This window comes from Pseudophryne corroboree, chromosome 2 (assembly GCF_028390025.1).
Source record: "Pseudophryne corroboree isolate aPseCor3 chromosome 2, aPseCor3.hap2, whole genome shotgun sequence".
NCBI lineage: Eukaryota > Metazoa > Chordata > Amphibia > Anura > Myobatrachidae > Pseudophryne > Pseudophryne corroboree.
Genome location: NC_086445.1, coordinates 139,861,088 through 139,875,665, shown reverse-complemented (window position 1 = coordinate 139,875,665; position 14,578 = coordinate 139,861,088). Strand labels below are relative to the sequence as shown.

At 46.6% G+C, this 14,578-nt stretch overlaps 1 protein-coding gene and 2 pseudogenes across 2 annotated transcripts in view; 2 read left to right on the top strand and 1 right to left on the bottom strand.

Moving 5' to 3' along the window:
* Positions 1–14,578, bottom strand: part of B3GLCT (beta 3-glucosyltransferase) — a 1,170,551-nt gene that overhangs the window by 466,081 nt on the left and 689,892 nt on the right. The gene's annotated exons all lie outside the window — the stretch shown is intronic.
* Positions 3,159–3,276, top strand: LOC135051507 (5S ribosomal RNA; annotated as a pseudogene).
* Positions 3,472–3,589, top strand: LOC135052707 (5S ribosomal RNA; annotated as a pseudogene).

The following is a 14,578-nucleotide window of genomic DNA, read 5'->3' as shown; positions in this document are numbered from 1 at the left end:
AAAAAATGAGGTTGATGTGATTATTGGGGTTGCTGTATGGGGTTTTGTGAGGACATGGAGATGGAGAAGGTTGGGAAGGGGAGGGGGGGGTTGGGCAGGGATGGGGGAGGGGGGGGAAAGGGGGAAAAAGGGGGGAAAAAGAGAGGGGAAGAGGGCTGTAGGAAAAGATTAGTAAATTAGAAGGTAAATGATGCTTTTGTGCACTATGATTAGAGGAAAACACTGAAATTGATGTATTCGTTGAGACCCTTTGGCATAAGCGTGTCCAATCGGAAAATCCATTCTGATTCTCTCTTTTGTAGAGCTTCATTAATGTCCCCTCCTCTTAGTCCCAATGTTACATGTTCAAGACAAAAAACATTGAGGTCCTCAGTTCTACTGTTGTGATGATGAAGAAAATGTCTGGCAACCGAGGTGAGTTTCCTAAATCTGTCTGTGTCTGATCTGGCATCATATTTGAGTTTGCATGGGCATGTAATGTAATAGATCACATTTGCTGTTTTGCAGTTGAAGTAATCTTCTATCTTGATCATTTGGTTAAATTTAACCAAATGATCAAGATAGAAGATTACTTCAACTGCAAAACAGCAAATGTGATCTATTGCATTACATGCCCATGCAAACTCAAATACGTGGGCATGACATCACGCATGCTCAAAGTAAGAACTTTAGAACATATAGGAAATGTACGCAATGCCAGATCAGACACAGCCAGATTTAGGAAACTCACCTCGGTTGCCAGACATTTTCTTCATCATCACAACAGTAGAACTGAGGACCTCAATGTTTTTTGTCTTGAACATGTAAAATTGGGACTAAGAGGAGGGGACATTAATGAAGCTCTACAAAAGAGAGAATCAGAATGGATTTTCCGATTGGACACGCTTATGCCTAAGGGTCTCAACGAATACATCAATTTCAGTGTTTTCCTCTAATCATAGTGCACAAAAGCATCATTTACCTTCTAATTTACTAATCTTTTCCTACAGCCCTCTTCCCCTCTCTTTTTCCCCCTTTCCCCCCCCCTCCCCCATCCCTGCCCAACCCCCCCCTCCCCTTCCCTAACTTCTCCATCTCCACGTCCTCACAAAACCCCATACAGCAACCCCAATAATCACATCAACCTCATTTTTTCCTCCCAACACAGTGCACAAAGGTATCAATTACCTTGCAATTCACCACTCTCATCCTACATTCCATTATCAATTTCCCCCACAACCTCCCTCTTCTTTCCCAATCCCAACCCCCCCCACAACAACCCAAATCCCCACCCCCCTCACCTTTCTGACAGGTCCGTCACAACCTCATTTCAAAACTCCACCCTAGCCCTACCATCACTAGTCACCACATACACACACAAACTCAAAAATACCAGCTCTTTCTTTCCCCATCACAACTGACATTCACTATCTTTCATCCTTTATTTTTATTTTGATTTATATTTACTTTTATTTCCTCCATTTTTATATTTTATTTATTTATTTTTATTTTCATTTATATTTATATTTATTTTTATTTCTATTTCCATAATTCCATTCATTTCCAATTATTTATTTAATCACTCTCATTTTCTTCATTTTTCATATATATTTATTTTCACTTTATCCTATCTTTATTTATTCTCACAACAGTTTTGTATTTTATAGTTTCACATCTTCTCCTTTCTATTTCACTTGTCTTATTTCTCCCCCCTTTTCTCCTTCTTACATCAATCTCTGTCCACTTTCACCTCTCTCCACTCCATCACATGTCATCCTATCACACCCCATCACTCTTATTCCACCCATATCAGTTAACTATTATCCTCTCATCAGTTGCTCAACCGTCCACATGAGCAAACATTATTTCACTCTACACTCACCAACACCTTAAAACAAACATCCAATTTCACTCATTATCTAATCCTCCCTGCCCAATAGGACACACAATTGCCCAACATCATTGTTACCCTCCATACTACAAATCCTCCTGGATTCATCATTTAGTAACTACAGGTTATCAACCTTGACAAGTCTGTCCGCCACCCTTTAATTCCAATCAAAACACCCATCCCATGTTTGCTTTGTTCAAATCTTTAATTAATCTCATTAATGCCTCCATCAAACCAAGCTGCAATACATTTTCCCTTTAATACATGATTGGTCCGCACATCCTATTTAAAGCATCACCAAGTGTGAGAAAACACGGGGCTTCCGTGAACAAGCCTACAGGTGAAACGTACGTCGGAAACCTGACGCCCAACTAGTGACGTCACTGCGGCCTCGCCCTCTCCGGAACGGGCGGCCGCACGGTCACAGAATACGGAGCACGGTTACAAACCACAGCCACCGACCGTTGGGACATCTGCAACATTGGAAAGTGGTAACCTCTAATTATATGTTCATTTCCAAGCAGCGCATCAGAACCTATTTGGTCTGACTATCCCTGCACTTGCTCCGTAATTATATTCAGAATTGATTCTATTTATACAGCCATTTCGGAACTATACTGCAAGCTCATATATATTTATATTTATATTTATTTTTCCAACCTAAAGAAAAGATACTTTTGTTGTGCTGCTCACATTGTATCCATGCAGCCCAACTTACAATAACATTGTTGATACATAGTTTACATCAATATCATTGAAAGCTATTTTTCAGCAAGAGAAATCCAGGAATTACAATATCAGTTACCCATACGTGTTCAACATATGGGCAAAGACTTGTCATATTCTTTGTCTTTTTTGTTATTCATTACATGGACTTAGACTCTTTCCTCTTTTTCGTTTTTTTGCTGCCTTTACTGCATTTATGCAGCATATTTCATGACAATATTGGCCACTCACAGCAAAAAATAGACAAGGTTTTTTCTCTGTTTGTATGAATATCCACAGAAAAAAACTTTTCAGGATTTGCCTTTATACAACTGGATTACAGGATTATTATCCTGCTCAATAACCCAGCAGTTTAACATCAGATTGGTATAGATTGCTGCAATTTACCACCCCTATATCTGACTGAAGAAAGTCTGGGAGATAGCCATTCTGCTCATACCGAGTTCATAGCACCATCGGTTAAAGACAGCAGCAGTATTTACCTACACACACTCCCTCACTCAGAATTTCCATACCACTACTGAATTTTAGAATTGTGTCTGTTAATTTTCTGATTCATTTGGCCCACGGCCATACTATCCTGAATACGCCCGATCACGTCTGATCTTGGAAGCTAAGCAGGTAAGGCCTGGTCAGTACTTGGATGGGAGACCTCCAGGGAATACTAGGTGCTGTGGGCCATTTTCTTCAGGAGAATTCTTATATCATACTCAAATTTCCGTATATCATCTACACTTTCATTCTGCTTTTCATTTTCAGTATTTTCCCTATTAGTCTGCATTTATCCTTTGACTCTTCCACCTGATTCAGTGGTTTATTAGACCTTATAGACCTTTCTCTCATTCAGCGCTAACAGTATTTCTTGACACCAATTGGCCCACGGCCATACTATCCTGAATGCGCCCGATTACATCCGATCTTGGAAGCTAAGCAGGTATGGCCTGGTCAGTACGTGGATGGGAGACCTCCAGGGAATACTAGGTGCTGTGGGCCATTTTCTTTCAGGAAATTCCTGTATCATTTTCTTTAGAGCTTACTCTATATTCCGATCTTTTCTGTGATGTGTACATATTGTGATTCCTTAATATACACTCAATTACAACAAGAATATTTTCACCTGTTATATCTAGAACCATATTTGTTACAATGGCAATCTAGATTCTTATCATTATTAATATATATTGTTTTGGTCACCCCACAGTGAACTTTTAGCCTATTAATAAAAGTTAAGTTTTACTCATTCCATCAAGAGGAAGGACTCTAAACGGTCCTCCTCTTCATCATTTATTCATTCATAATTTACCAAGAGTGCTTCCACACAAGGTTATTTTGACTTTTTCTTGCTTTTTACCCTTGAAATACTACTTGAATGAAACAGGGATCCACCTGTGAGCGAGCCCACTGATCGCTGAAATTTTTGAGACGGCCCCCCCACCGTACCTGGCTACACCTGTGGAGCCCCCGCGTCATGCTGTGGACTCAGAGGAAGCGAGAGAAGAATTATGATTCTGGGAACAGGCTGACTAGTGCAGCTTTTTCCCTCTTCCCTTGTCTCTGTACAGAAAGGAAGCGCCTTTGACCCGCTTGCTTTTCTGAAGCCGAAAGGACTGTACCTGATAATACAGTGCTTTCTTAGTCTGTGAGGAAAACTGAGGTAAAAATATTTCTTCCCAGCTGTTGCTGCGGATACGAGGTCCCAGAGACCATCCCCAAATAATTCCTCACCTTTATAAGGCAGAATCTCTATGCGCCTTTTAAAGTCAGCATCACCTGTCCAGTGACAGGTCTCGAATACCCTCCTGACAGAATGGACATTACATTCATTTTGGATGCCAGCCGGCAAAATATCCCTCTGTGCATCCCTCATATATAAGACGACGTCTTTAATATGTTCTCATGTTAGCAAACTAGTATGTTTGACAGAGTCACCGACCACGCTGCAGCGGCACGCTCTGCAGGTTTCAGTCTACTACCTGAGTGTGTAAAAACAGACTTCAGGATAACCTCCTGCTTTTTATCAGCAGGTACCTTCAAAGTGGCCGTTCCTAAAACGGTAGTGCCACCTATTTTGACAACCGTGTGAGCGCCTTATCCACCCTAGGGGATATCTCCCAGCGTAACTTATCCTCTGGCGGGAAAAGGTACGCCATCAGTAACTTTTTGGAAATTACCAGTTTCTTATCAGGGGGAACCCACGCTTCTCACACACTTCATTCATTCATCTGATGGGGGAACAAAACACTGCCTGCTTTTTCTCCCCAAACATAAAAACCCATTTTTAGAGGTTAATGTCAGAAATGTGTAACACATTTTTTATTGCCGGGATCAAGTCACGTATATTCCTAGTGGATTGTGTATATGTCTCAACCTTGACGACACTGGAGTCAGACTCCGTGTCGACATCTGTGTCTGCCATCTGAATGAGCGGGCGTTTTTGAGCCCCTGATGGCCTTTGAGACGCCTGGGCAGGCGTGGGCTGAGAAGCCGGCTGTCCCACAGCTGTTACGTCATCCACCCTTTTATGTAAGGAGTTGACACTGTCGGTTAATACCTTTCACCTAACCATCCACTCTGGTGTCGGCCCCACAGGGGGCGACATCACATTTATCGGCATCTGCTCCGTCACTATATAAGCCTCCTCCTCAAACATGTCGACACAGCTGTACCGACACACCGCACACACACAGGGAATGCTCTGAGGACAGGACCCCACAAAGCCCTTTGGGGAGACAGAGAGAGAGTATGCCAGCACACACCAGAGCGCTATATAATGTGGGGATTAACACTATAACTGAGTGAATTCTCCCCAATAGCTGCTTGTATATACAATATTGCGCCTAAATTTAGTGCCCCCCCTCTCTTTTTAACCCTTTGAGCCTGAAAACTACAGGGGAGAGCCTGGGGAGCTTTCTTCCAGCTGCACTGTGAAGAGAAAATGGCGCCAGTGTGTCTGAGGGAGATAGCTCCGCCCCTTTTCCGCGGCCTATTCTCCCGCTTTTTTATGGATTCTGGCAGGGGTATTTATCACATCTCCTATATAATAGCCCTGTGATTCTGTGCCTGGGTTTCTAACGCTGGGCGTGGCTAGAAGCTCTCATTGGGTTAGTGGCAGGTCTATCACACCCAGTCCACAGCTGATTGGGCGAGAAACGCCCTCCCACACAGGTTACATCCAATGGGAGGCTCTGCCCTTTGCCTGCTGTGTTTTCACAGAGCAGGATTAGCAATGGGACTGATGCAGCCCCACTGCATCGAAAAGGGGGCGTGGCCACGCCCCTTTTCCTATACTTTCAATGGAAGCTTGGAGAGTCAAAAAATGGTACAGACCATAAAAAAAAGGGACTGTACCTGCCAAAAAGGTGCAGCTGGAGGGTATGCCACTGCATCTGCAGCAAGTCTCTGTGCTGTAAATAGGGGGAAAAACAATCCTTTTACTGCAGCGTCCTATGGGGGTCATTCCAAGGTGATCACTAGCTGCATTCGTTCCCTGTGCAGCGATCAGTCAAAAACTCGGCACTTCTGCGCATGCGTATGCAGCGCAATGCGCACGTGCGGCATACTATTACAACGAACTATGTAGTTTTACACAGGGTCTAGCGCTGCTTTTCAGTCGCACAGGCAGCCGCAGAGTGATTGACACGAAGAGGGCGTTTCTGTGTGTCAAATGACCGTTTTAAGGGAGTGTTCGGAAAAACTCAGGCGTGGCTGACCGAACGCAGGGCGTGTTTATGACGTCAAATCAGGAACTGAATGATCTGAAGTGATCGTAAGTGTCGAGTAGGTCTGAAGCTACTTTGAAACTGCACAAAAATGTTTTGTACCCGCCCTCCAATCCCTTCGTTCGCAATTCTGCTAAGCTAAAATACACTCCCAGTGGGCGGCGGCATAGCGTTTGCACAGCTGCTAAAAACTGCTAGCAAGTAATCGACTCGGAATGACCACTGTCTTGCTGCCAGTCCGCCTGCCCCCTCCGGCATCAACAATCCCCACTCCCTAGCCGCGCCGCAGGTGGAACAAAAGCTGCTGTGGCCACCGGCATAGATGTGTATGAAAGTAGCGCAGCGGAAGACTTTCATAGGCCTCCCTGCGCCGCATACTCTCTGAGCCCCGGAGCCTGCTGGGCGTGTGATGTCACAGAAGTGCCTCCCCGCCACAGCCGCACCCAGATCCCCAGAGGCCCTGACTCCGCAACACAGCACCTGGGCTGCAGGCCTGGAAGCCCCAAGATGGCTAATGTAACGGATAGAGAGGGTGATATTACAGAGGGTAATGTATGGACGCTGAAACAATGTAAAAGGTGACAGTGCTGTGCAGTGCAGTGGGTGTGCTGTCAGGGCCGTTGCTAGAGTGTTCGATGCCCCCCTGCAAACTATACATTTGCACCCTCGCATACTTTACAAACGCACAGCGCACAAAATGACCCCTGTAGTACTTACACATGTAATGCCCCTAAACCAGTGACGCTTACACATGTCACGCCCCCCCTGTACCAGTGACGTTTACACAAATAACACCCCCTGTAGCAGTGACGCTTACACACGTAATGTCCCCTGTAGCAGTGACGCTTACACATGTAACGCCATCTGTACCAGTGCCGCTTAGACACGTAACGCCCCCTGTACCAGTGACGCTTACACACATTATGCAGCAGTCACACATACACACACACACACACAACAGACACATATATATATATATACAAACACACACACACACACACACATACTGTACATACATTACACACATACACAGTCACACATATATACAGTATATACTGTATATACACACACACTCACTCTCTTTCCAGACACTTATCTAAATGAAGTCTGGCTGGCCGAAGCTGTAGCAGCTCATCCTCCTGCTGCAGCATGGTCCCGTGTAGCCCTGCCCCTTACTCCCATCTAGCTCCGCCCACTTTGGCTCCCTCCTGGCCACTGAATGTCACACAGGGGAGGGGAGGGGGGAGAGGAGGTTTTGTGCTGACAGCGCCGAGGGGAAAAAAAGGTTTTGTACTTCCGGCGCCGCTGCATGTGTGACAGCAGTAGGGATAGCAGCAGAAGCTCAGCACAGGGATGCAGAGCAGGGAGAACGTCTCTCCTTCCTGGTGCCTCCCTGCACTGCATCCCTTTGCTGAGCGGCTAGCGCCGGCCCTGTGTGCAGTGTTAACTGACACTGCACAGCACTCTCACCTTTTACATTGTCCCAACACGCCGCATTACAGGGAAGTAGACGCACTACATAAACTACAGCTCCCAGCAGCGAAGCATTCTGCCCCTTAGGGCTGCTGGGAGCTGTAGTTTATTGCGTACATCTTCTTCCCTGTAATGCGCCGCGTTGGGACACCGACGCGAACAATAGGACTGCCTGCTGTGCGAGTCTCCGGGAGAGCCACTGCCAAAGGGAGGAGAGCAGCTTAGCTGCTGACAGGAGGAGAAGCAGGATAAGCATTACCCGCCCCTCCCCCACTCACAGTACCTCCGGGCCCCATCCGCGGCACCCCCACACCCCCCCTCCAGCACCCGAGATAGCTCCGGACCCCCACCCGCAGCGACCCCGCACCAGTACCTCCCGCCACACCACTGCATCCGCCCCTCCCTCACCCGGGGCATCCCCTACAACTGCTTCTCCCCCACCTGCAGCAGCTCCAGACCACCACCCGCAGCATCCACGCACCCTCCTCCACCTGCGGCACCACTGCCGTGGCACTCCAGGATCCCATCCGCCTCTTCCCCGCGCCCCCTACTCCCCCAACCAAAGCACCTACTAGGTGATTCACCAGGCCCTGTGTGCGCTGTTCACGCCGTCGCAAGGGCCTTCCACCCCTTAACCATTGCACGCCCTTTGTCCGAGCAATATTTAACCACTCACACAATTATGATTGGATGTAATACTCCATATAATAAAAATATTTCACGCCACAAGGGTGTGCAAGGGTTAAGGGGGCGTTTCCCCTTACGACGGTGTGAAGAGCGCCCGTAGGGCGCGATGAATCACCTAGTATATAGCCTCTGGGGCTATATATTGTGATTGTTTTGCCAGCCAAGGTGTTTTTATTGCTGCTCAGGGCGCCCCCCCCCAGCGCCCTGCACCCTCAGTGACCGGAGTGTGGAGTGTGCATGAGGAGCAATGGCGCACAGCTGCAGTGCTGTGCGCTACCTTGGTGAAGACTGATGTCTTCTGCCGCCGATTTTCCGGACCTCTTCTTGCTTCTGGCTCTGTAAGGGGGTTGGCGGCGCGGCTCCGGGACCGAACACCAAGGACTGGGCCTGCAGTCGATCCCTCTGGAGCTAATGGTGTCCAGTAGCCTAAGAAGCCCAATCCGGCTGCAAGCAGGCGAGTTCGCTTCTTCTCCCCTTAGTCCCTCGCTGCAGTGAGCCTGTTGCCAGCAGGTCTCACTGAAAATAAAAAACCTAATTCTATACTTTCTTTCTAGAGGCTCAGGAGAGCCCCTAGTGTGCATCCAACCTCGGCCGGGCACAAGATCTAACTGAGGCTTGGAGGAGGGTCATAGTGGGAGGAGCCAGTGCACACCAGGTGGTCATAAATCTTTCTAGAGTGACCAGCCTCCTTCGGAGCCCGCTATTCCCCATGGTCCTTACGGAGTCCCCAGCATCCACTAGGACGTTAGAGAAACTCCCTGTAATTCTGTGTCCAGAATCATTCCCAAAAATGACAGTCATTTCGTCGGACTCAACTGTGACTTTGGCAAGTTCTGGAGCCAACCATGTTGTTGCAGAACTGTCAGGGAAATCGTAATGCTCTGCAGGAATCGGTCCCTGGATCTCGCCTTTATCAGGAGATCGTCCAAGTACGGGATAATTGTGACTCTTTGCTTGCGCAGAAGAACCATCATTTCCGCCATAACTTTGGTGAAAACCCTTGGAGCCGTGGACAGACCAAACGGCAACGTCTGAAATTGTTAATGACAATCCTGAATCGCAAACCTCAGCTAAGCCTGATGTGGAGGATATATGTGGACGTGTAAGTAGGCTTCCTTTATGTCGACCGACACCATAAAATCACCTTCCTCCAGACTGGAGATCACTGCTCGGAGAGATTCCATCTTGAATTTGAATTTTCTCAGATAGAAATTGAGGGATTTTAGGTTCAGAATTGGTCTGACCGAGCCGTCCGGCTTCGGGACCACGAAGAGGCTCGAATTAAAAACTTCTCCCTGTTGTGACGGGGGCACCTTGACAATGACATGATTTTGACACAGCTTTTGTATCGCATCGCATACTACCTCCCTGTCCGGAAAAGAAGCTGGCAAGGCCGATTTGAAAAATCGCCGAGGGGGAACGTCTTGAAACTCCAGTTTGTACCCTTGGGACACTATTTCTAACACCCATGGGTCTAGGGCCGAACGAACCCAGAACTGACTGAAGAGTTGGAGACGTGCCCCCACCGGTGCGGACTCCCGCAGAGGAGTCCCAGCGTCATGCGGTGGATTTGGTAGAAGCTGGAGAGGACTTCTGCTCTTGGGAACCTGCCACAGCCGGTGACCTTTTTCCCTTTCCTCTTCCTCTAGAAGCAAGGAAGGAAGAACCTCGTCCTTTTTTGTATTTAATGGGCCGAAAGGACTGCACCTGATAGTGGTGCATTTTCTTTTGTTGTGCAGGAACATAAGGTAAAAATGATGACTTACCCGCGGTAGCCGTAGATACCAGGTCAGCAAGGCCATCACCAAACAAGACACCACCTTTATACGGCAGAGACTCCATAGCCTTCTTAGAGTCAGCATCAGCATTCCATTGATGAATCCACAATGCTCTTCTAGCTGAGACTGCCATGGCTTTGGCCCTTGATCCCAAAAGGCCAATGTCTCTCGCAGCTTCAATTAGGTAGGCTGCAGGGTCCTTGATATAACCCAGCGTCAAAAGAATGCTATCCCTATCCAGTGTATCTAACTCAGATGACAAGTTATCTGCCCACTTTTCAATAGCGCTACTCACCCACGCCGAAGCAACGGCAGGTCTGAGCAGCGTACCTGTAGTGACATAAATGGATTTCAATGTATTTTCCTGCTTACGATCCGCAAGTTCCTTTAGGGCTGCCGTGTCAGTGGACGGATGCGCCACCTTTTTGGACAGTCGTGACAGAGCCTTGTCTACAGTGGGGTGTGACTCCCACTTTTCCCTATCCCCAGAGGGGAACGGATATGCCACCGGAATTCTCTTGGGAATCTGAAACTTCTTGTCAGGATTTTCCCAAACTTTTTCAAAAAGCGAGTTCAGTTCATGAGAGGGAGGAAACGTTACCTCAGGTTTCTTTCCCTTAAACGTACAGACCCTAGTATCAGGAACAGCAGGGTACTCGGTAATATGTAACACGTCTTTTATCGCCGCACTCATGTACTGAATACTCTTAGCCAGTTTAGAATTTAATCTGGCATCACTATAGTCGACACTGGAGTCAGAGTCCGTGTCGGTATCTGTATATGCTATCTGGGTAAATGAACGCTTTTGAGACCCCGAGGGGGTCTGGACCTGTGACAAAACATCCTCCACGGATTTTTTCATGCCTGGTTCTGAGACTCAGATTTATCCAATCTCTTATTTAATAGAGCCACATTTGCATTTAAAGCACTCAAAACATTTACCCAATCAGGAGTCGGCGGTGCCGATATGGTCACTCCCACAGCTATTTCTGTTCCTAATCCAGCCTCCTCCTGAGAAGAGCACTCCGCCTCAGACATGCCGACACACGTGTACCGACACCCACAGACACACTGGGCATATAGGGGACAGACCCACAGTAAAGCATGTCAGAGAAACACAGAGGGAGTTTGCCAGCTCACAACCCAGCGCTTATCCCGGTTCTGAAAACCCTTATACAAAGCCTCAGACCTGTTAGCGCTTTTATAAATACATATATAGCACCAAAAAACTGTGCCCCCCCTGCCCCCCCCCCCCCCCCCCACCACCTGCTTTGCAACCTGTTACCTGATACAGCAGTGTAAAGGAAGGACCAGCGTCTCTGCAACTCTGTGAAGAGAAAATGGCACTGAGGAGAGCTGTGAGGACTAAGCCCCGCCCCTTAATGGCGCGCTTCAGCCCCGCTATTTTTTAAAATATCTATACAGGCGGGGGTTCGGACTTAGTGCCTTGGCACTTAAAAACCACCTTGTCAGTCTTATATGAGGTGTTTAATGCTGCCCAGGCCCCCCCGCGCGCCCTGCACCCTGTAGTGCCACTCTGTGTGGGAGCATGGCGCGCAGCGCGGCCGCAGTGCGGTACCTCAGAAGCCGTCACTGAAGTCTTCTGATCTTCTTCTACTCACCTATCTTCTGACTTCTGGTGCTGCAAGGGGGGTGACGGCGGGCTCTGGGAACGAGCATCTAGGTGTACCTAGCGTTCAGACCCTCAGGAGCTAATGGTGTCCTGTAGCCAAAGAAGCAGAGCCTTGAAACTCACAGAAGTAGGGCTGCTTCTCTCCCCTCAGTCCCAAGAAGCAGGGAGCCTGTTGCCAGCAGGTCTCCCTTAAAATAATAAACTTAACAAAAGTCTTTTTCAGAGAAACTCAGTAGAGCTCCTCAGTATGCATCCAGTCTCACTGGGCACAGATTCTAAACTGGAGTCTGGAGGAGGGGCATAGAGGGAGGAGCCAGTTCACACCCCTGCGGATCCCGTCTATAACCCATGGTTCTTGAAGCGTCCCCAGCATCCTCTAGGACGTATGAGAAAACCATATAGTAATCAGCACACACAGTTTTCATTTCGGTTCAAGCATTATGCTAGCAATTAATTCATTGATATCCATGCATTTTTTAAATAAAATGTTTACGCATTATGGAGTGCCTCCACTGCGCTGTATTTTAACAGATAAATTAGCCAGTGGGATTTCGGGATCCTTGAAAAAGAGGGGTGATGCGGTCTGTATGAGTTGGGACTCTGTACAAGAGTCACTAATGTTTTGTGTGTAGCTTAGTATTTACTCTGTATGGATTGCAGCTAGCGCACTGGCTATGTTTATAATGTGTGTGTATAAATACATACTGTATATGTGTGTGTGTGTGTGTATGTATATATATATATATATATATATATGTATACACACACACACATATACATACATACACAGATGTGTCCTCTTACATCTTTGCTCCGTGCACTACCAGTCGCGTTACACATAATGCGTGAGTGCCATTTGAATCAGTAACGCTGGGTGTCTTTTTTGCATTTTTTCCGCGAAAGTGCATCTCAGATGCAAAATAATGTAATTTGTAACAGTTTCATGGAAAACATTGTAATGTGGTATTTCGGATGCAGAAAGAGCCGCAATTTCACAAAAAATATAGGCATTTTGCATATTATTTTAATCAGCAGAAGCTGCTTGGCGTCCTATTACATTATTTTGCATCTAAGACAGATTTTCGCGAAAAGAAACGCAAGACAAACGATGCTCTGCGCTACAGAGTCCTGCCGCGGCATGGCACGACTTCAAGGGTTGTTTAGCGTGACTGCAGCAAGGATGTAAGAGGACACATCTTTATATATTTGAAATCAACGATGGTCTATGACCAATGTTGAATACCTTTACCATCAGTAGGGGAGATACAGATGGTTTCCTTGCATCGAACTCAGAGCTTAGCTCTGCCTCCAATACCCACTAAGCCTCGACCCTGGACTTTCATTGGCCCATAGCTCTTTCAACACTAATGCAGGGGTGACTGTCAACGGATAAAATCATTGATGGTTCCCTTACAGATGGTTTTACATCATCAAGGTTATCAATGGATCACCCACAGATGGCAATTCCAAGCAGAACCTTCCGTCCAGTCAGTGCATACACCAACAGCTTTCTTCCCATCCCTATTCCCACTCCCAGCATTCAGAGCACGGACAGAGAGAATCAGCTGACCTGAAAGGTGATGAATTATCACCTTTCATTTGAACTGTTAAAACTGTTGCCGCAGCTCCCATCCCTCTGACTAACTTTGGGGCTGGGGCAATTATTTCTTAACGGATGTGGTGCAGGGGCGGGCGGCATACTGTATAAAGAGTCACTCTGACTCATTATATGCCACTGGCTTGAAAGTATTTAAAGAGTTTTGGTTAGGAGATCTTGTAGTTTCAAGACAAACGGCAGGTTGTAATGGCGTCCAAGTTTTCCGGAGGTGTGGGATGCCAGACAAACTTGGACACTTTTTAAAGCGGCAGTCATTTACAAAGCAAAACCATGCCTTGTAAATGACTGACGCTCTAATAAAAAGTCAGAGTTCAGACAGCATCTGGCACCTCCGGCAAACTCGGATGCCCTTACGTGCCACCGAAAGAAGCTAATTTACGCCGTAAAGATCCACCTACAAAATCATAGATTTTCCAGGAGAAGGAAAATCTGAAATGTACCATACAGGAATCAAGGGGGATATACGTAAAGCCAATAATGCTTAATACAAAGTAACCAAACTGTATGGGATCATTTGGTAATTTGATTATTTAATATTTTCTCTGTCTTTCTGACCTTAATGGGGCCAGGATAGATGCTCTAGCTTCATATGATTCAATATGTACATGCCTTGTGGAGCAAACCATTTTAAAATATGAAATACATGGGTGTTACAGTAAAACTATATGGATACCTGGGAGACTTCTCCCCCATCAAACTGGTAAATATTTAAAATTTCAAGATAGGAAGTTTAATATATATTTTAAAACAGAATTCTGCTATTACAAATTTCATTTGGCAAGTGTACTGGGAAATTTTGGAAAAGTTCTCGGCTCCATAGCAGTGCAGGCAAATATGGACAAGATCGTCCATATTGACCTGCATGCAGAAGCGACGGGGCACCAGCGATGAACGAGCGCGGGGTCGCGCTTCATTCCTCGCTGGTGCCTCCACACTGAAAGATATGAACGGTATCTCGTTCATTAATGAACGAGATCGTTCATATCTTCATTACTATCGCGCAGTGTGTAGGGCCCTTAACTTTGCCCACATTACAGATATCTTTCAATGATTTGCAGATAATTTTCAGTTAAA